At 39.9% G+C, this 24002-nt stretch overlaps 1 long non-coding RNA gene and 1 gene segment (V, D, J or C); one reads left to right on the plus strand and one right to left on the minus strand.

Moving 5' to 3' along the window:
• LOC109557711 (T cell receptor beta constant 1-like) overlaps positions 1–24002 on the plus strand; it is a gene marked incomplete in the record, with an annotated part of 426686 nt that overhangs the window by 202829 nt on the left and 199855 nt on the right.
• LOC139182781 (uncharacterized) lies at positions 1854–10458 on the minus strand. Of its 2 annotated transcripts, XR_011566344.1 has the most exons (3): positions 9692–10458; positions 4299–6146; positions 1854–4108 (listed from the first exon to the last, which is right to left on the minus strand). It is a non-coding gene; the product is annotated as an uncharacterized lncRNA (long non-coding RNA). The 2 variants fall into 2 exon arrangements; XR_011566345.1 differs by lacking the exon at positions 4299–6146.

The raw sequence follows: 24002 nt of genomic DNA on the forward strand, positions 1-24002 counted from the left end.
CAGAGTTATCAGGGCTTCCCTTTGGCAAAGAATCCTACTGCAACGGAGGAAACTCCGGTTTAACTCCTAGGTCGGGAAGATCCACTGGAGAAGGGATAGGCTACCCACTCCAGTATTCTTGGGCTTCCCTTATGGCTCAGCTGGTAAGGAATCTGCCTGCAAAACGGGAGGCCTGGTTCGGTCCCTTGGTTGGGAAGATCCCCTGAAGAAGGGAAAAGCTACCCACTCCAGTATTCTGGCTTGAAGAATCCCATGGACTGTATGGTGGTTGGGATTGCAGAGTTGGACATGACTGAGTGACTTTCACTTGAGCACTAGGGGTGCTCATAGGGAGCAGCACCAACCTTCCTTCATTTGAGAAGTTGTCTGATACTTCTGGAAACTCAGGTGAGATCTTTGAGGTAGTGGTTGTGAAAGCATGAGTAAGGATTAATCAGATCCATTGCACCTGCCTTCACTAATCAAGGTCGTTTTAAGACTTGCTTGGCCTCCACGTGGCATGTATCCTGAATAAGATGTTTGCCTGTTATTTTCCAGGAAACTGCCGGTAGTGCAGCAGAGCCCAGAGTCAGCTGTGTCTAGTTTGAGCCAAACTGGTTGAGACTGGTTAGAACCAGCGACCCTCCTCCTAGGGAAGCACTGGTGTCTGCCTGGGGACCTTCTGACCTCAGAGGATCCAAGACTCCATTCTCAGATCTTGCTGAGCACTTCTGTGGTGAACGGGCAGAGGCTACAGCTCAGTTACCCCAGCAGAGAAGGACAACGCATGCACATTTTTTCAGTCCCAAGCTTCCCAAGTGCCCCAGGCTCCCCATGTACATGTGCTCAGTAGCTAACTCGTGCCCGACACTTTGCGACCCCATGGATGTAGCCCGTCAGGCTCCTCTGTTCATGGGATTTCCAGACAAGAATACTGAAGTGGGTTGCCATGTCCTTCTCCAGGGGATCATCCCAATCCAGGGATTGAACCCACATCCCTTGCAGTGGCAGGGTGGATTTCTTTACCACTGAGGCACCAGGGAAGCCCGTATCTCAGACCTTCAGGTCATGCTTCATTCGTGACAGTCTAAATGCCCTGTGCCCCTTGCCTTTGCGGAGGCGGATTTGAGGTCTTGTTTTCCCTGGTGGCTCAGTGGTAAAGAGCCCACAGGCCAATGCAGGAGACATGGTTTCCATCCCTGGGTCGGGCAGATGCCCTGGAGAAATAAACGACAACCCACTCTAGTATTCTTGCCGGGAGAATCCCATGGACAGAAGAGCCTGGAGGGCTACAGTTCATGGGTCGAAGAGTCAGCCCAACGGGGCAGGAGGGCGGGGATACTCTTGCTTGGCTGGCTTGAGAAGAAGCCCTTACTTTGCTGCAAACATCAGAGTCTCAGCAGTTTGGCTCCTTGTACTTAGGGCAAAATGAACATGGTAACAGTTGGGAGAATGATTTGCAGTTATCCTGGGATGACAATAGGTCTTGAAAACAGCAGGATCTAATTCTACACTTCCTAATCCCCAGAGCATGTAGCACAGTCTACAGTACCAGTAGTTGTTCTGGTCACACGTCATTGATAAGTAAGTCAATGAAGGTCATCACTAGTTCTGTTTCACATTGTGTTGAATTTCCAGCCTGGCAAAACAAGAAAAAAGCATGAAAATGAAAAAAGAAGGGGGAAAGAGTGATTATAGACGGATGACAAGTTTAGAAGGCGCAAAGGAATCTAAAGAAGCATTGCATTATTTATAATAACACTTAATAAGTTAATGAAAATTAACATAAAGTCAGTTTATTCCCATACACTAGCAATAGATTTTTAAAGAGATATCATTTAGTAACAGAAAACATAAAAGATAATACACCTAAATCTATACAAAGATAAACAATTCAGAAATTTATTAAATTTTAGAGGAAGGCATTTTAAAATCTGAAATAACTGAAGTTACATGCCGTGATCATGAATAAGTTAAACCAGTACTAAAATTATTCCAATTTCAGCACTATCATCTATGTATTCACTATAGCACTAAACAAAGTCACAACAGGAATTTCATGAAATTTGACAAAATAGTCATAATTTAAGTGGGAAAAAGAGGAGAGAATACTGAAGATAATATTAAAGAACTACAAAGTGATGTGAATTTGCAATCTAATCATCAAATTATTTTATAATTTCGTATAACTAAGTGGACAAATGGAAAACCATAGATTTAAAATAGCACTGTGCATATATAGGCACTTAATATACGGTAAAGCCACCACTGCAGGTATGTAGGGGAGTAATGCAATATACAGGTTCTTCTGGGACAAGTAGTTCTCCACAGGAAGAAAAATTAATCTAAACTCTTTCTCACTACATATGCAAAAAAAACCCCAAAATTCTAAAAGGATTAAATGCTGAACTGCAACATTTAAATTATTAACTATTTGGTAAATATAGGAATATATTTTTATGAACTTTAGTTATGGAAACATTGCTTATAAAGAATTAAAGAATTCACACCTTCCCCCCAAAAAAGAATGATAGACTTTACTAAATAAGAAATATCAACAAAAAATTTACAAAGAGTTAAAACACAAGTCACGAATTGAAAAGATATTAGCATACATGTAAATGACAAAGTTTAGTATCTGAGATATATGAAGAACTGTTACAAATAAATGCTAGTTAATCTACCAAAAGTATGAGAAAAGAGCAATGTTCAGAAAAACCAGTGGCCTATAAACGTATTACTTTAGAATATCAATCTCCTTCGCAGTCATAAAAATGCAAGCTAAAGCTATAGTGAGATACCACTTTAACCTAACAGACTGACAAAATTAAAAGAACAGTACATGCCAATGTACTAGATGCTAGAAGAGGAACATTTGAATGTAGTTCATAAACTGTTGTGGGACTATTTATTTGCTTAATTAATTTGGAAACCATTTTGTCTTGCTATGTAAAATAGACGTGGTGACCCTAAGGCTCAATTTTTACAATCCCAGGTATACAGAAACTTTACACTTAAGTATGTAAAGAATTGTGTAAGAATACACTCCTATTTGTCGTAGCATTAAAATCTGGGTGAGAAAAAAAACAACAACGAGGGTGCATGAGGTTAAATGGATAATAGATTCTGACAAACTAGTAAGTGGAATCCTACATATTAGTGAAACTGATTTATCTAAAACTACATGAGACAACATGATTTAATATCATAGGCATATGTTGAATGAAAAGAGCATGGCCAAGAAAAAGAACTCCCTCAAAAACACTTAAAAGACGTACAACACTGATTAATACAAAATTTTCAGATTCTTACATAAATGAGAACAACTGTAATGAAAAGCAAGTGAATAAAAATATGAATTTCAGGAGTGTAGTTACATGGACATGGTAGAAAAACAACCATGAAGTCTATAAAAATAACACAGGGGCTTAAACATTCTTAGTGCTAATCTAACTCCTAAGCTGATTGATTCAAACAAGAGGATTCCCTTTATTTTTTTCCCTAAATGGATTGCATATTCATCATAAATATTATTTTGCATAAGTTCAACATTTAACTCTTTAATTTAAAGAGGCAGATATATGATTTTTTAAGTGCAGTGGAAACTATGATTGATAACAGCAAGCTGTTCTGTCTGAGAGGGAAGGGAAAAGGCAAATCTACAAGGTAAAAAAGGAAATAAATTGTTAATATGCAAATAACTTTTATTTTTAAAGAAATAGTGAAAGAGCAGAATCAGGAGAAAGAAAATTAAAGCAGTTTGAAATCCACACCAGTTGTTTAACCAGCTTTCTCTGCCCTCCCAGGCTGTGCAACGTTAGTCTCATTTTCCATATGATGACCACGAAAAGTAATCACGTCACAAGCAGGTGCTGAAGGGGGATGAGGAGCCTTAGAGAAAAAGTCGCTGCCCTGCTTTCTCCCTGAGCCAGCCATGTGCTTCAGCCTTCTGTGCTGTGCGGCTTTTTGTTTTCTTTTGGGGAGCAGGTGAGGTGAACTTATTGGATTCCAGTTTCAGGACATTCTCCTGTGGCAGCAAAATCAGGCTTTCTCCTGGGCTTTCACTGTACTTTCTCTCTCTTTCCTTACAGGCTCCATGGACACTGAGGTCACCCAGAGTCCCAGTCATCTGGTCAAAGGAAAAGAATAGAAAGCAAAGATGGATTGTGTCCCCATAAAAGGACACTCTTATGTTTACTGGTATCGCAAGAAGCTGGAAGAAGCATTAGAATTTTTGGTTTACTTTCAGAAGCAAGACATTGTGGAAGATACAGCCATGTTCAAACAGTGATTTTCAGCTGAGTGCCGCCAAAACTCACCCTGCAGCCTGGAAATCAAGTCCACCGAGGCAGCGGACTCGGCTCTGTATTTCTGTGCCAGCAGCCAGTCCACAGTGCTGCGCGTCAGCTCTCCTTAGAGCACAAACTCACCGTGGACCCAGCTCAGGAAATCAGTGGTGTTGTAGGAGGGCAGGAACTAAGAGAAGCCCACCTTGAAAGAGCATTAGCCGGAAGGAAAAAATCTGTAAATGACCACACAGGATGAGCAGAAGGGGAGATGGAAACCAGCTGGTGGGAACACACACCCAAGGGTGGGGCAGGAAGCTGTAAGGGGTCTCAGATTCCCCAGCTGGCAGGGTATCTGGCAAAGGAGACAAAGGTTGTGACCTTGGTGGATTAATAACAGTCTTATTAAAACATGTAGTTCTGTGTTTTTCACCTGATAAAGCTGTGCCTTCAGGACTAAGGATAATCGGCAGGTCATCTGTCTTCCCCGGGCACCCTAATCACCGGGCTCTGCACATTCATGGATCCAGACCCAGAGACTCAGGGTTCATCACCGCTTCTCTCAGCTGTCCCTGCCAGAGAAACTGAGCAAGAAACTCAGCAACTCCCTTCATCCAGATTCCTGCAATTGTGCAACTTTTAAAAGCATCTTTGAGGCATAACATACCCACAACAAAATACACCCATTTTAGGCACATACTGATGTATTTTCACAAGTTTTTACACCCATGTAACCAGCATGACAATCAAGACACAAAACGTTTCCCCCTTCCCAAAACATCCCCCATGGCATTTTACTGAGGTCCTTTTAACTTCTCTCACTATTGCTTTGTATATTTTCTTTATCAATCATGTTCTGCACATATTTTGTTTAATTTTTCTTAGTTTTTCCTGAAATTGTTTTAAGAGATATATTATGAATGTACTTTTTAATACTCATAAGGAATTTATTTATTAAAATATTTTCTGCAAAGACTTTATATTTTCGTACTTCGATTTAGTCTTTACATTTCTCAGTTGATGTCTCAACCTCAGTATAGAGGTTTACAGAAAGGACCTTTTCCAGAAGTTCGTGTTTACCAGCAACCAAAACTGAGATCACAAAAGTAGCCTCATTTTCTGTGTGCCCAACTGTTAGGACTGCTCTGCTTTAAAGGAAAAGAGACTAAATCAAACATATTGTTAAAGTTAAGAAGAAATATATTTTGCTTATGAAAATAAGCTGGAGAGTTAAGAATAATTAAGGAGAATATTTGACAAAGCACATGATTTGCAAAGAAAAATGTGGATGCTGCCTCTCTGTTGGTCAAGCCTGTGAATATATTTCTTATTTTTCCTATCAGCCAGTTCCGCAATTAATATTGTTAAAAGGTCTGTACTACAGATTTACTGCAGTCTCTGTCAAAGTGCCTATGAACAGAACTAAAACAAATAGTTGTAAAATTGGTATGAAACCACATGAGGTCCCAGATAGTGAAAGCAATCAAGAGAAAAAAGAACAAAGCTAGAGATAGTACAATCTCTGATGTCAGTGAATGCTCAAAGCTGTAATAATCAAAACAGAATGGAACGGGTGCAAAAATGGACACAGAACAGACAGCCCAGAAATAAACCCGGGCTTGTATGGTCAGTTCAACTACGGCAAAGAATGCAGGAATATACAGTTTGGAAACAACTTCCTCCTCAATAAGCAGGACTAGTGAAACTGGACAACTACATAACAGAATGAAGTTAGGACATTTCCTCACCCCACACACAAATATAAACTCAAAATGGATTAAAGACCAACGTGTAAGGCCGGAAACCATAAAACTCCCAGAAGAAAACCCAGGCAGAACATTCTTTGACATCTGTTGTAGCAACGTATCTTTTGATCTGTCTCTACAAAGAAAAGAAACAAAAGCAAAAATAAACAAACGGGACCTAATCAAGATTAAAATCTTCTCACAGAAAAAAGGAAGAGACAAAAAAAGTTGTCGAAACAAAAATCCAACCTGATGAATGGAAGAAAGTGTTTGCAAAAAATAACACCAGTAAAGCATTAATATCCAACATATCTAAAGAGTTAAGGCAATTCAATTTAAAAAACACAAAAGAACCCAATTACAAATTGGGCATAAGATCTCTCATCTCCTTGCTTGGTTGCCTTGCAAACAAACCTCTTCTTGCTCCAAACATGGGCATCTAGTGTTTTGTCTTCCTGTGGGTCAGCCAAGATGAACCTGGTCCAGCAGCATTGGGGATAATGATGCGGATATCCTGGCACGCCAGGAACTCCTTTAATAGTAAGATCTAATGTTATACTTTGTAACCCCCATAGCATCTACCGCATATCCAGTATCTGTAGTTGTCCACGTCAAACATAGCTGATGAATAAGTAAATGAATGTGACCACAATTTCTAGTCAAGACTGTGCTGAATTTCAAACCAGCAGAACAAGAGAAAAGAGTGTGAATAAGAAAAGGAGGAAAAAAAGTGATTAAGGACAGATGGCAAATTTAGAAGAACCAAAGGAATCTAGAGATGTATTGCATTATTAACAACAATAAATTTAATAAGTACTGAATTTAACATGGATATATAAAGTCAGTTTATTTCTATATTCCAGCAACAAACAGTTAAAAATATTTTTAGGGAGAGACCATTTACAAATTTTAAAATAACATAAAATACATAAAAACAAATTGATTAGGTAAATGAGATTTTAATACAGAAAAATATTAAATCTTGAAGGAAAACATTTTAAAAATCTGAAATAAGTGAAGATTTATACCATGATCATGAAAAAATTAAACCCGTAGTGTTTCTGCAGTATTATCTATGAATTCAATGCAGCACAAAACAAAATCACAATAGGTATTTTCATGAAATTTGATGAAAGTAAACTGAAGTTTATATGGAATAAAGACAATAGGGAAGATAATATTGAACAAGTAGAAAACGAGGTGGTTCCTCTTTGAATCACCACACCATTTTCTAATTTAGGACAATGAAAAAGGCATATGAATTTACAAACAGAAAATCATAGATTTGAAAGGGCAGCATGCTTATGTAGGCATATTATATATGATAGAGCCATCACTGCATGTATGCAGAGGAGTAAGGCACTACACAAAACGTTCTTCTGGGACAAGTTGTTATAAAAGATTTTAAAAATTAAAATTCCATACATTATAAAAGAATTAAATGCTTCAGTGCCACATTCAAAACGTCAGCGGTTTGATAAATAACTTGTGAATTTATCTTTATGACCTTGGAATATGAAAGCATTGCTTATAAAGACTTAAATGTGTACACTCCATAACAAGAATGTAGACCCAACTAAATTAGAAATATCAATAAAATACACTGCAGCACTCTCCCGGGGTCCGTTGGCTAAGACTCGGTATTCTCAGTGCAGGGGGCCCAGGTTCCATCCCTGGCCAGGGAACTAGACCCCACAGGCTGCAACAGCAAGCCTGTGTGCCATAGCCAAGACCCTGAGCAGCCAAAGAGATACATAAACGTATTTTTTAAAAATTACAAAGAGTGAAACACAAACCACAAAATCAAAAGGTATTAGTAACAAATGTAACTGACAAAATTTGGTAACCAGAATATGTAAGGAACTGTTACAAATAAGTAATAGCTGCTGCTGCTGCTGCTGCTAAGTCACTTCATTCGTGTCCGACTCTGTGTGACCCCATAGACGGCAGCCCACCAGGCTCCCCCGTCCCTGGGATTCTCCAGGCAGGAACACTGGAGTGGGGTGCCATTTCCTTCTCCAATGCATGAAAGTGAAAAGTGAACATGAAATCACTCAGTCGTGTCCGACTTCACGACTCCATGGACTGCAGCCTACAGAAAACACTAGTGGCCTATAAACAGAAAAAAATATATTCAACCTCCTTAACAATCATAAAAAGTGCAAACTAAGACTACAGTCAGATACCATTTTATCCTAATAGACTGGCAAAAGAATTGTGCCAATTGAGTCCTAGATGTGTAACACTAGAAAACACACAATAAAATGTTCTTGAGATGATTTGAGTTAATTAACTTGGAAAGCATTTTGTCTTAGTATGTAAAGTTAACGTGGTGACCCTAAGGCTCAATTTTTATATTCCCAGGTATAGAGAAATCTTACAACTCGGTTTATAAAGAAAGGTATGAGAATGTAGTCCTGTTTATACTAGTACCAAAATCTAGAGGAAAAAACTACTGTGAATAAATTCGAGAATGGATAATAAATTCTGACAAACTAATACATGGAATTCTAGTTATTAATGAAATTGAATTATCTAAAATTATGTGCAAAACATGAATTATTGGCACAGACACACTATTGAATAAAAAAAGAACATTACCGGAACAAAGTATAAACAGAATGAACCCCTTAGATAATTTTCAAAGACATAAAACACTGATGAATAAATAATTTACAGATTCTTACATAAATCTAAAAGTGATAATAGAAAGTGAGTAAAAATTTGAACTTCGGGATTATGGTTACCTAGACCTGGTAGAAAAGAATGGTAGAATCCAGAAAAACAACAAGGACTTAAAAATTCTCTGGGAAAATCTACCTTCCAAACTGATTGCTTCAGGCACGATCATTCATTTTATTATTTGACTAGATCTATTGCAGGTGCATCACAAGTATTTCTTTGTATAGTTCAAAATTTGGTTTGCTAACATAAAGTAGCTGCTATCCCACTTTGTAAGTGCAGTAGAAGTTATGATTGACATACTGCAAGTTATATGGTTCATTGTCTGAGAGGGAAGGGAGGAGGAGAGGGGGCAAACGGACACATTTAAAAAGCAAATAAATTATTCATGAGAAATGATTTTTATATTTAAAGAAGCGATGGAAGAGCAGAATCAGGAAACAGAAAGTTAAAGCAGGTTGGAATGCATACTGATTATTTCACAGCTTTCCTTGTCCTGTCAGCCTATGAAATATTATAGTCTCAGGTACCCAGGAACTGTGAGGACCACAGGAAGTGACCACGTCACCAGGAAGTGCTGAAGGGGGATGAGGGGCCTGAGAGGAAACGCCGCTGCCCTGCTTTCTCCTGGAGTCAGCCATGAGCCTCAGCCTCCTGTGCTGGGTGGCTCTTTTTCTCTGGGGAGCAGGTGAGGCAAATGTATTGGACTTTCTCCTATGGCTGCCAAATCAGGCTCCCTCTATGGCTTTTTGTGAACTTTCTCTTTCCTTACAGGCTCCATGGACAGTGAGGTCACCCAGAGTCCAGGTCATCTGGTCAAAGGAAAAGACCAGAAAGCAAAGATGGATTGTGTCCCCATTAAAGGACACGCTTCTGTTTACTGGTATCTCAAGAAGCTGGAATCATTTGAGTTTTTGGTTTATTTGCGGAATGGAAAAATTACAGAAGATACAGCCATGTTCAAACAGCGATTTTCAGCTGAGTGCCCCCAAAACTCACCCTGCAGCCTGGAAATCAACTCCACCGAGGCAGCGGACGCGGCTCTGTATTTCTGTGCCAGTAGCCAGTCCACAGTGCTGCACGTCAGCTCTTCTTAGAACACAAACTCACCATGGACCCAGCTCAGGAGATCAGTGGTGTTGTAGGAGGGTAGGAATTAACAGAAACCCACCTTGAAAGAGCATAAAGCAGAAGGAAAAACCTGTAAATGGCCACACAGGATGAGCAGAAAGGGAGGTGGAAAACAGCTGGTGGGAACACAAACCCAAGGAAGAGGAAGGAAGCTGTGAGGGGTCTCAGATTCCCCAGTTTGCAGAATATCTGGCAAAGGAGACACAGGATGTGACCTTGATGGGTTTCTAACTGTCTTTATTAAACATGCAGTTCCGTTCTTTTCATCTGGCAAAGCTGTGGCTTCCGACATAGGGATAATCTGCAGGTCACCTGTCTTCCGTGGGGACCTTGATCACCTGGCTCAGCACATTCATTGCTCCAGACCCAGAGACTCCTCAGGGTTGGTTCATGGCTGCTTCTCATCTGTCCCTGACAGAGCAACTGAGCAGAAAAATCAGCATCTCTCTTCAACCAGATTCCTGCAATCATGCAACTTTTAAAAGCAACTTTGAGGCATAACATACCAAAACAAAATGCTCCAATTTAGGTCTGTATATCAGTACATTGTGACAAGTTTATAACCCATGCAACCAGCGTGAGAATCAAGACACAGACTATTTCCCCCTCCCCCCAAATCCCTCCATGCTATTTTACTAAGGTCTTTTTAACTTCTTTTACCATTGCTTGGAGAAGGCAATGGCACCCCACTCCAGTACTCTTGCCTGGAAAATCCCATGGACAGAGGAGCCTGGAAGGCTGCAGTCCATGGGGTCGCTAAGAGTCGGACACGACTGAGCGACTTCACTTTCACTTTTCACGTTCATGCATTGGAGAAGGAAATGGCAACCCACTCTAGTGTTCTTGCCTGGAGAATTCCAGGGATGGGGAGCCTGGTGGGCTGTCGTCTATGGGGTCACACAGAGTCGGACAGGACTGAATTGACTTAGCAACAACAGCAACAGCAACCATTGCTCTGTATATTTTTTATTGACTATGTCCAGCACATATTTTGTTGAATTTTTTTTCTTTTCTCTAAATTTTTTAAGACATGTGTTATGAATTTACTTTTTCATTTAATTTTTCATTTTCCATACTCATGTGGAATTTATTTATTCAAATATTTCTTCCAAGACTTTGCATTATCACACTTTGACTTAGTCTTTACATTTCTCAATTGATATCGCAAACACAATATATTATAGAAAAACACCTTCTCCAGAAATTAGTGTTCTTCAGCAACCATACCTGAGATCATAAGATCAGTCTGATTTTCTGTGTGCCTGTTAGTATTGTTCTGCTTTAAAGTAAAAGAAACTAATTCAACCATACTGGAAGAGTTAAGAAGAGATACATTTTGCTTATGAAAATAAACCAGTGAATTAACTATATTAAGGAGTTATTTGACTGCAAAGCACATGACTTGCAAAGAAGAATTTCAGTTGCTGCATCTCCGCTGGTCAAGTCTGTGAATTCATTTCTTGTTCCTCTCATGGGCCATTTCTAAAATTAATATTGCTAAAAGGTCTGTACTACAGATTTAATGCAGTCCCTATCAAAATGCCTACAACAATTTTCACAGAACTAGAACAAATAGTTCTAAAATTTATGCGAAAGACACAGAAGACCCCAGATAGTAAAGAGCATTCAAGAGAATAAAAAAATGCCCACAAAGCAAAAGGTGTCATACTCTCTGACTTCAGTTAATATTATTAATACAGAGCTATAATAATCAAAACAGAATGATATTGCACATAAATGGACATACAACTGATAGTCTAGAAATAAACCCACGAAAACACGGTCAGTGAAACTATGACAAAGAATGCAAGAATATACAGTTTAGAAAAGATTGTCTTCAATAAGTAGTACTGGTAAAACTGGACAGCTACATAACAGAATGAAATTAGAATGTTCACACCCCACACACTTATATAAACTCAAAATGGATTAAAGATTGACGTGCAGGTCAGGAACAACAAAACTCCTAGAAGAAAACACAGAACGCTCTTTGACATCTATTGTAGCAATGTATATTCAGATCTGTCTCACTGGGGAAAGAAAACAAAAGCAAAAATAAGCAAATGCAATTGAATTAACCTTAAAATCTTCTTACAGCAAAAACAAACAAACAAAAGAGAACCACTGACGAAAAAAAGATAACGTGCTGAATGGAAGAAAATATATGCAAACAAAATAATCAGTAAACCATTAATATTCAAAATATATAAACAGTCAGGCAACTCAATATGAAAAACACAAACAACACAATTTTAAAATTGGGCAGAAGATCTTTCATCTCTTTGCCTGATTCCTTTGCAAATAAACCCCTTCCCTGACGCAAATGGGCTTCCCTTATGGCTCAGCTGGTAAAGAATCTGCCTGCAATGCAGGAGACCCCAGTTCAATTCCTGGGTAGGGAAGATCTGCTGGAGAAGGCATAGGCTACCCACTCAAGTCTTCTTGGGCTTCCCTGGTGGCTCAGCTGGTAAAGAATTCACCTGCAGTGTGGGAGACCTGGGTTTGATCCCTGGTTTGGGAAGATCCCCTAGAGAAGGGAACGACCCACTCCAGTAATCTGGCCTGGAGAATTCCACGGACTGTGTAGTCCATGGGGTCGCAAAGAGTTGGATATGACTGAGCGACTTTCACTCTCACTTTCTGCAGCAAACCTGGGCATCTAGTGTCTTGGCTTCATGTGGGTCAGCCAAGATGAACCTGGGCCAATACCAGTCGGAAGAGTGATGTGCTTCCCTGGTGGCACTAGTGGTCAAGAACCTGCCTGCCAATGCAGGAGATGTAAGAGACATTCGTCTGATCTCTGGGTAGGGAAGATCCCCTGGAGGAGGGCAAGGCAACCCACTCTGGTATTCTTGTCTCAAGAATTCCATGGACAGAGGAGCCTGGCAGACTACAGTCCATGGGTGGCAAAGAGTCAGACACGACCGACGATCACTTTCGCTTTCACTTGGCATGTGGATAACTCCTTTAATAGCAGGATGTAATCTCATACCTTGTAACCCTCATAGCATCTACCACATATTTAGTATCTGTAGTTCTCCAAGTCAAATATAACTGATAAATAAGTAAATGAATGGCACTAGTATTTCTAGTGAAGATTTTGCCAAATTCCAGCCAGGAGAACAAGAAAAAAGGCTGAGAATGAGAAAAGGAGGGGAAGAAAAGTTTTAAAACACAGACGGCAAGTTTAGAAGAACCAAAGGAATCTAAAGAGGCAATGCATTATTAATAACAGATTTAATAAGCTTATTGAATTTAACATAAATATTAAAAGTTTATTCCATATGTTATCAACAGTTAAAATGTTTTTTAAAGAGAGATGATTTAAAAATTCTAATCTAACATATAAAATACATAAAAACAAATCTATTAGGTAAATGAGACTGTAATTCAGAAAAGGATTACATTTTAGAGGAAAACATTTTAAAAACCTGAAATAAGTGAAAATGTACACCATGATCATGAATCAGTAAAACCGATGGTAAGAGTATTCCTAAATATTCACCATCAACTGTTTGTTCAGGGCTGATCAAAATCATAAAAGATATTTTCATGAAATCTGACCAAAGTCATCTGAAATTTAAGTGGTCAACACAGAAAAGAGAAAATAATGTTGAACAGGGACAAAGTAAGGTGATTTCTCCTTGAAGTATCAAATTATTTCTTAGTTTAGGATAATGAAAAAGACATAAATAAACAGACAAATGAAAATCATGGATTTAAAAGGGGAGCAAGTTTAAGCTGGATCATCGAAAAAGCAAGAGAGTTCCAGAAAAACATCTATTTCTGTGTTATTGACTATGCCAAAGCCTTTGACTGTGTCAATCACAATAAACTGCGGAAAATTCTGAAAGAGATGGGAATCCCAGACCACCTGACCTGACTCTTGAGAAACCTGTATGCAGGTCAGGAAGCAACAGTTAGAACTGGACATGGAACAACAGACTGGTTCCAAATAGGAAAAGGAGTACGTCAAGGCTGCATATTGTCACCCTGCTTATTTTAACTTCTATGCAGAGTACATGATGAGAAATGCTGGGCTGGAAGAAGCACAAGCTGGAATCAGGATTGCCAGGAGAAATATCAATAACCTCAGATATGCAGATGACACCACCCTTATGGTAGAAACTGAAGAACTAAAGAGCCTCTTGATGAAAGTGAAAGAGGAGAGTGAAAAAGTTGGCTTAAAGCTCAACATTCAGAAAATGAAGATCATGGCATCTGGTCCCATCACTTCATGGGAAATAGATGGGGAAACAGTGGAAACAGTGTCAGACTTTATTTTGGGGGGCTCCAAAATCACTGCAGATGGTGATTGCAGGCATGAAATTAAAAGACACTTACTCCTTGGAAGGAAAGTTATGACCAACCTAGACAGCATATGAGATGGCTGGATGGCATCACTGACTCGATGGACGTGAGTGTCAGTGAACTCTGGGAGTTGGTGATGGACAGGGAGGCCTGGCGAGCCGCAATTCATGGGGTCGCAAAGAGTCAGACATGACTGAGCAACTGATCTGATCTGATCTGAGAGAGCATATTAAAAAGCTAGAGACATTACTTTGCCAACAAAGGTCTGTCTAGTTAAGGCTGTGGTTTTTCCAGTCGTCATGTATGGATGTGAGAGCTGATCTATAAAGAAAGCTGAGCTCAGAAGAATCGATGCTTTAGAACTGTGGTGTTGAAGAAGACTCTTGAGAGTCCCTTGGACTGCAAGGAGATCCAACCAGTCCATTCTAAAGGAGATCAGTCCTAAGTGTTCACTGGAAGGATTGATGCTAAAGCTGAAACTCCAATACTTTGGCCACATGATGTGAAGAGCTGACTCATTTGAAAAGACCCTGATGCTGGGAAAGAATGAGGGCAGGAGGAGAAGAGGACGGCAAAGAATGAGATGGTTGGATGGCATCACTGACTCGATGGACATGGGTTTGGGTGGACTCTGGGAGTTGGTGATGGACAGGGAGGCCTGGTGTGCTGTGATTCATGGGGTCGCAAAGAGTCAGACATGACTGAGCGCCTGAACTGAACTGAACTGAACTGGTGTTTAAGTAGGCATTTTATATATGATAGAGCCATCACTGGAGGTATGCAGGGGAAAAATGCAGTGTTCTTCTTGGACAAGCTGTTATCCACAGAAATAAGGATGGACTTAAATTCATTTTCACAGCCTAAGCAAAAATAATTATTATTAAAGAATCAAATGCTTACACACAACTTTAAAATGTTAGCTGTCTGGTAAATAACTGGTAAGTATATCTTTATGATCTTGGGGTACAAGAACGTAATTATAAAGAATTAAATGTATACCCTCCCCAAAGAGAATGTAGACTCAACTAAATTAGGAATACCAACTAAAAAAAAAAAAAAGGCATTACAAAGAGTGAAAGACAAGCCACTGATTGAACAGATATTAGCAGCACATGTAACTGACAAAGTTTGCTATCAGGAATATGTAAAGAATTGTTACAAGTAAGTAATAGCTGAACATTCAAAAAGAAATGTGGTCAAACGGCAGTGTACTAAAAACACTAGTGGCCTATAAACAGAAAAAATATATTCAACCAAAAAGTAAGAGAATTGTAGAAAAAGGTCTACTTCTGCTTCACTGACTACGCTAAAGCCTTTGACTGTATGGATCACAACAAACTGTGGAAAATTTTGAAAGCAATGGGAATACCAGACCACCTGATCTGCCTCCTAAGAAACCTGTATGTGTGTCAAGAAGCAACAGTTAGAACCAGACATGGAACAAGAGACTGGTTGAAATTTGGGAAAGGAGTACATCAAGGCCATAGATTATCACCCTGTTTATTTAACTTATATGCAGAGTACATCATGTGAAATGCTGGGCTGGATGAAGCACAAGCTGAAGTTAAAATTTCTGGGAGAAATATCAATAACCTCAGATATGCAGATGATACCACCCTTATAGCAGAAAGCGAAGAGGAGCTAAAGAGCCTCTTGATGAAAATGAAAGAGGAGAGTGAAAACGTTGGCTTAAAACTCAACATTCAAAAAACTAAGATCATGGCATCCGGTCCCATCACTTCCTGGCAGATAGATGGGAAACAATGGAAATAGTGACACCCTTATTTTCTGGGCTCCAAGATCAGAGCAAATAGTGACTGCAGCTATGAAATTAAAAGACTCTTACTCCTTGGAAGAAAAGCAATGACCAACCTAGACAGCATATTAAAAAGCAGAGACATTTACTTTGCCAACAAAGCTCTGTCTAGTCAAAGCTATGGTTTTTCCAGTAGTCATGTATGGTTGTGAGAGTTGGACCATAAAGAAGGCTGAGCACCAAAGAATTGATGCTTTTGAACTGTGGTGTTGGGAAAGACTCTTGAGAGTTCTTGGACTGCAAGGAGATCAAACCAGTCAATTGTATAGGAAATCAGTCCCAAATATTCATTGGAAGGACTGATGTTGAAGCTGAAGCTCCAACACTTTGGCCACCTGATATGATGCCCTGACTCATTGCAAAAGACCCTGATGCTGGGAAAGGTTGAAGGCAGGAGGAGAAGGGGATGACAGAGGATGGGATAGTCGGATGGCATCACCAACTCAATGGACATGAGTTTGAGCAAGCTCCAGGAGTTGGTGATGGACAGGGAAGCCTGGTGTGCTGTAGTCCATGGGGTCACAAAGAGTCAGACATGACTGAGTGACTGAACTGATCTAAACTGAAAAATCATAAAAATGCTAACTAAAACTAGAGTGATATACCATTTTATCCTAATAGACTGGCAAAGTTAAAAGACCATAAATGACAGGAATTCCATGGCCATCTAGTGGTTAAGATTCTGGGCTTCCCCTGTAGCGGTGGGGCTGGGGGGGCAGCGGGTCGGGGGGCGGGGGGAGAGGGACTTGGTTCTATTCCTGTTCAGGGTACTAATAAACTACATGCCAGTGGGCACAGCCAGAAATTTTAAAAATTAGAAAGAATAGTACCAATTGAATTTTAGATGTGCAACCCTAGAAAACACACAACAGTTGTTGGGATTATTTATCTGGCTTAATTTGGAGCTTCCCTGGGGCCACCCTCATGGCTCAGACAGTAAAGCATCTGCCTGCAATGCTGGAGACCCCGGTTCAATCCCTGGGTTGGGAAGATCCCCTGGAGAAGGAAATGGCAAACCACTCCAGTATTCTTGCCTGGAAAATTCCATGGACGGAGGAGCCTGGCGGTTTACAGTCCATGGGTTACAGAGAGTTAGACACAACTGAGCGACTTCATTTTAATTTGGAAAGCATTTGGTCTTAGAATGTAAAGTTGACATGGTGACCCTAAGGCTCAATTTTTATATTCCCAGGTAAAGAGAAATATTGTACCTTGGTATGTAAAGAAAGGTATAAGAATGAAGTCCTGTTTGGACTAGCACCAAAATCTAGAGGAGAAAACTAGTGGACATGAACTCAGAATGGATAATAAATTCTGACTGTTAATAATAAATGGAACCTTACATATTAGTGATGGCTCATCAGGCAAAGAATCCGCCTGCTTTGCAGGAGACACAGGATATGCAAGTTGGATCCCTGGGTTGAGAAGATCCCCTGGAGGAGGACATGGCAACCCACTCCAGGATTCTTGTCTGAAAAATCCCAGGGACAGAGGAACCTGGTGGGCTACAATCCATGGGGTCACAAAGAGTCAGACACGACTGAGGGAATGAGCAGGCACGCACATATTAGCAAAAGTGAATTATATAAAATTATCTGCAAAAACAGAAACTATTATCACAGACATAAAAGTGAATAAAAATATGACACAGAAAAAGTATAGAAAGAATGAATCCCTTAGATAAATTTCAAAGACATAAAACACTGATTAAAATATAATTTACAGATTCTTACACAAGTTAAAACTGAAAATGGAACGAAAGAGAGTAAATACTGGACATTGGGATTGTGTTTTCCAAAACCTGGTAGACAAAGAATGATAAAATCTGGAAAAATAACACAGGGACTTAAAAATCCTCAGAGAAAATCTGTATCCTAAGCTAACAGTTTCAGGCTGCTACTGCTGCTAAGTTGCTTCAGTCGTGTCCGACTCTTAGCGACCCCATAGACGGCAGCCCACCAGGCACCCCCGTCTCTGGCATTCTCCAGGCAAGAGTACTGGAGTGGGTTGCCTTTTCCTTCTCCAATGCATGAAAGTGAAAAGTGAAAGTGAAGTCGCTCAGTCGTGTCCGATCTTCATGACCCCATGGACTGCAGCCTACCAGGTTCTTCCGTCCATGGGATTTTCCAGGCAAGAGTACTGGAGGAGGGTGCCATCGCCTTCTCCGAACTCCTCTAATAGCAGGACCTAATCTTACACTTTTTAACCCTCCATAGCATCTACCACATATCTGCTACCTGTAGCTCTCTGGGTCAAACAGAATTAACAAGAAAGTAAATGAAGTCCACCACTATTTCTGGTCATGATTGTGCTGAATATCTAGCCAATGAACTAGAAAAAGGGTGAGAATGAGGAAAGGAGCGAATAAATGATTAAAGACAGATGGAAAATTGAGAAGAACCAAAGGAATCTAAAGAAGAATTGCATTATTAATAACAACAAATTTAATAAATTGAATTTAACATAAACTTTAAAAGTCCATTTATTTCCATATATTAGCAAGAAACAGTCAAAAATGTTTTTTAAGGAGAGAGACCATTTACAAATTATAACAACATATAAAATACATTAAAAATCTATTAGGTAAATGATGACTTAATTCAGAAAAGTATCACATTTTAGTGAAAACATTTAAAAAACCTGAAACAAGTGAAGCTATACACCACGATCATGAATAAGCTAAACCAATAGAAAGAGTATTCCTGTTTTTGTACTATCATCTATGTATTCAATGCCACACTACTCAAAATCACAAAAGATATTCTCATGAAACTTGATGAAAGTCACTGAAATTTAGGCAAAGAGAGAGAATAGGGAGGATAATGTTACGATTACCAAGACAGGTAGAGAAAGAAAGATAAGAATCTAGAAAAATAACAGGGAGACTTGGAAATTCTCAGTGAAAGTCTGTTTCCTAAATTGATTGTTCCAGGCAAGATCATTCATTTTGTGATTTCTCTAGATGTACTGCATGTTCATTCCAAATATTTGCAGAGCTCAAAATTTGTTTTTTTAACATCAAGTAGCTGCTATAGGATTTTGTAAATGCAATAGAAGCTGTGATTGACATATAGCAAAGTGTATCTTTCATTGCCTAAGAGGGAAGGGAGGAGGGGAAAAGGCAAATAGACAAGTTAAAAAAGGAAATAAATTACTGATGTGAAATGACTTATATTCTTTAAAGACTGATGAGAGAGAAGAATTGGGAAAAAAGGAAAATAAAGCAGTTTCAAATTCAAACTAGTTGTTTCCCCAGCTTTCTCTGCCCTCCCAGCCTGTGAAATGTTAGAGACTCACGTACACAGGGGCTATAATGACCACCTGAACCCACCACGTCACAAGGAATTGCTGTAGGGGGATGAGCACCTTAGGGGAAAAGTCACCACCCTGCTTTCTCCCTAAGCCAGACATGTGCTTCAGCCTCTTGTGCTGTGCAGCTTTTTTTTTCTTCTGGGGAGCAAGTAAATCCCTGTTGTGAAGTTGTTGGATTCCAATCTCAGGACTTTCTCCTGTGGCTGCAAAATCAGCCTTTCTCCTGGGCTTTCATTGCACTTACTGTCTCATTCCTTACAGGCTCCATGGACCCTGAGGTCATCCAGAGTCCAGGTCATCTGCTCACAGGAAAAGGCCAGAAAGCAAAGATGGATTGTGTCCCCATAAAAGGACATATTAATGTTTACTGGTATCGCAAGAAGCCAGAAGGAGCATTTGAATTTTTGGCTTACTTAAAGAATCAAGATATTGTGGAAGATACAGAAGTATTTCAACAGCTGTTTTTGGCTCCGTGGCCCCAAAACTCACCCTGCAGCCTGGAATTCAACTCCACCAAGGCAGCGGACTCGGCTCTGTATTTCTGTGCCAGCAGCCAGTCCACAGCGCTGCACGTCAGCTCTTCTTAGAGCACAAACTCACCGTGGACCCAGCTCAGGAAATCAGTGGTGTCGTAGGAGAGTGGGAACTACCAGAAACCCACCTTGAAAGAGCATAAAGCAGAAGGAAAAATCTGTAAATGGCCACACAGGATCAGCAGAAGGGGAGTTGGAAAACAGCTGGTGGGAACACAAATCAAGGACGGGGCAGGAAGCTGTGAGGGGTCTCATTTCCCAGTTTGCAGCGTATCTGGCAAAGGAGAGACACAGGATGTGACCTTGATGGGTTCCTAATAATCTTTATTAAGATATGTAATTTTGAGCTTTTCACCTGGCAAAACTGTGTCTTCAGAAATAAGGATAATCAAGAGAGGCACCCTGATCACCTTGCTCAGCACATTAATTGATCCAGACCCACGGACTCCTTAGGGGTTCATGGCTGCTTCTCTCAGCTGTCCCTGCCAGAGGAGCTGAGCAAGAAACTCAGCAACTCCCTAGGTCCTGAATACTACAATTACACAAGCTTTAAAAGCAACAACTCTGCAATAAAATGCACCCAATTTGAGTATATGTTTCAACACTTTTTGAGGAGATTTTGCACCTGTATAGATAGCTGGCCGGAGAAGGCAATGCTACCCTACTCCAGTACTCTTGCCTGGAAAATCCCATGGAAGGAGGAGCCTGGTAGGCTGCAGACCATGGGGTTGCTAGGAGTCCGACATGACTGAGCGACTTCACTTTCACTTTTCACTTTCATGCACTGGAGAAGGAAATGGCAACCCATTCCAGTGTTCTTGCCTGGAGAATCCCGGGGACGGGGGAGCCTGGTGGGCTGCCCTCTATGGCGTCGCACAGAGTCGGACACGACTGAAGGGACTTAGCAGCATAGATAGCTGGCATGACAATCAAAACACAGAATACTTCTCCCTCCCCTAAAAGTCCCTCCTTGCTATTTTACTGAGGTCTTTTTAATTTCTTTAAGCTTGGCTTCTTATTTTTTAATCATAAGATCATAGCATCCTATCCCATCACTTCATGGCAAATAGATGAGGAAAAATTGGAAACAATGAAAGACTTTATTTTCTTGGGCTCCCAAATCACTGCAGATGGTGACTGAAGGAATGAAATTAAAAGATGCTTGCTCCTTGGAAGAAAAGGTATGACAAACTTAGGCAGTGTATTAAAAAGCAGAGACATCACTTTGCTGACAAAGGTCCATATTGTCCAACTATGGTTTTTCAGTATTCATGACCAGATGTGAGTTGAACCACAAAGAGGTCTGAGAGCCAAAGAATTGATGCTTTTTACATGTGGTGCTGGAGAAAACTCTTGAGAGTCCTTTGGACAGCAAGGAAATCAAACCAATCAATCCTAAATGACATCAACTCTGAATATTCATTGGAAGGACTAATACTGAAGCTGAAGCTCCAAGAGTTTGGTCATTTGATGTGAAAAGCCGACTCATTGGGAAAGACCCTAATGCTGAGAAAGATTGAAGGCAGCAGGAGAAGGGGATGACAGAGGATGAGATGGTTGGATGGCATCACAGACTCAGTGGGCACGAGTTTGAGTAAACTCCAGGAGTTGGTGATGGACAGGGAGGCCTGGTGTGCTGCAGTCCATGGGTTCTCAAAGAGTTGGACACGACTCAGCGACTGAACTGAACTGAACTGATGCTAACTCATTAAACTGTGTACATTAAATATGTGCAGTTTTGGTACATGAATGATAGCTCTATGAAGTTGTTAAAAATAATTAGAAAGTAAGTAAATCTAGGGCTTCCCTGATTACTCAGTTGGTAAATAATCCCCTTCAATGCAGGAGACCCCGGTTCGATTCCTGGGTCGGGAAGATCTGATGGAGAAGGGATAGGCTACCCACTCCAGTATTCTTGGACTACCCTTGTGGCTCAGCTGGTAAAGAATCTGCCTGCAATGTAGGAGACCTGGGTTCAAACTCTGGGCTGGGAGGAAGCTGTTAAAAAAAAATAAAAGACAAGTAAATGTAATTCAAGCCAAAAGGGCTGCTTAGAACAGTGCGTGTATGCTTGCTCAGACGTGTCCAACTCTTTGCAACACCATGGAGTGTAGTCCACCAGGCTCTTCTGTCCGTGGGATTTTCCAGGCAAGAATACTGGAGTGGGTTGCCATTTCCTTCTCCAGTTCATGAAAGTGAAGAATGAAAGTAAAGTTGCTCAGTCATGTCTGACTCTTCGCGACCCCAGGGACTGTAGCCTACCAGGCACCTCCGTCCATAGGATATTCCAGGCAAGAGTACTGCGGTGGGTTGCCATTGCCTTCTACAGATAAGAGTGCAAAGGCCATTAAACTAGGAAACAATATTCTTTCTAATGAACGGTGCTAGGAAAACTGGATATCCATGTACAAAAGAATACAGTTACATCCCTTCCTCATACCATATACAAAAATTCACTCAAATGTATCAAAGAGCTAAGTATAAGATCTGAGATTATTTTAGAAGAAAACAAAGGTATAAATCTTCATGATGATGGAATAGGCAATGATTTAACTATCACACCAAAACCACAGGCAGCTGAGAAAAGCTAGGTAGGCTGGAATTCTTTGAACTGAAAAAAAAAAAGTTTGTGCTTCAGAGAGCACTCTCAAGAGAGGTAAAGATAACCTCCAAAATGAGAAAACTGATTTATTGTTTTATTAATACAATTAATTTATTAATAATTTTAATAATATTAATAACAGTATTAATGTTGATAATATTAATAATTAATTTATAGATAAAGTATGATTTACTAATCATATATCTATGATATATATATTAAAGCTTATATATATTTTAAAAAGCTTACAACTCAACAATAAAAAGACAAATAATCCAACTTTAAAGTGAGCAAAAGATCTAAATATACATCTTCAAAGAAGATATGTAAGTGGCCAATAAATGTAGCAGATAGTCAGCATCATTAATCATTAAAGAAATGAAATTAAAATCACAGTAAAATGCCATCTCACATCCACTTGGCTGTGATGAAAATGACAGACAACAACAAATTTGGGGGCAGCTGGGGAGGAATTGGGAGCCTCATGCATTGCTGGTGGGAATGGAAAATGGTACAGCCACTGTGTAAAATGTATGGGCAGTTCTTTGAAAGTTAAAGTGGAATTACCATATAACCTAGCAATTTCAACTGAAAGCATGTGTCCACACAAAAACTTTCACGTGTGTGTTCAGGCAGCATTATCTGTAATAGCCAAAAAAGTGAAGAGATAACTCATTTCCCTACTGCCCAAGCAGCCTGAGGATTCCTGTATCTGAAAGCATCCTGAAAGAGTCCCTTCAGGCTAGACGTGTGTGTTCAGTGATGGGTATTCTTGTGAATAGCATTAGTGAACAATTTGGAGTGTTTTCAGGAGAAATGACTGAGCGGATTCTAAGTGGTGATGGCAGCTAAGTTCTGATTGAAGCATGTAATTAGGTAGGCCTGTGACAATAAGAGAGACCCTTTGAAGAAGGCCTTAGGACCCTGCTATGATAAAAGAAGGTCTTGAGCCATGGTTATTCGGACACTAAAAGTTACTATGTTCTTATTTATTATTCGAGGCCTGAAGCATCCTAGATGTACAAGGTACATCTCCTCCAGGGAGCCTGAGCGTTCTAAAAGGGAGGGATGGTGTCTAATTCCTTCTTTGCATCTTCTTTCATATAATTATCTACTGTCACAGGGTAGGAAAGGACAAAAGAATGAAAGGAAGGAAGATCCCTCACACACAGATATTCCATTAATGATTAAAGAGAATAATACAAATAAATAGAAATGAGACAAAAGGTTTGAGAGGGAGAGTTTATGGTTTTTCTAGTGACAGTTCTTTGTATTACTTACATCAAAAAAATCAAGTAGGATATAACAGAGAAGAAAATGGATTATGAACCATTAACTAAGGTTCTCCCAAGATGCTTGAAGCCCTGCTTAGCTGAGGTGGAGGAAAGAAACTGAGTCAAGTCATCTGTCTCTATTGTTTTTTGGCAGAAATTCTGGTCTCCACTTCCCTGCCTCTCAACAAACGTACCTAAATATCACATGAGGTCACTCCCTGTACTCGGTAATGGAAAATGGAAAGATGATACAAGCCAATGAAAGAAAATGGAGGAATTAAAAGTAAAAAGTGTGCAGAAGTGGCACAAACTGTTTCAGAAGCTAAGGACC

The sequence above is a fragment of the Bos indicus genome, chromosome 4 (assembly GCF_029378745.1).
Source record: "Bos indicus isolate NIAB-ARS_2022 breed Sahiwal x Tharparkar chromosome 4, NIAB-ARS_B.indTharparkar_mat_pri_1.0, whole genome shotgun sequence".
Lineage (NCBI taxonomy): Eukaryota > Metazoa > Chordata > Mammalia > Artiodactyla > Bovidae > Bos > Bos indicus.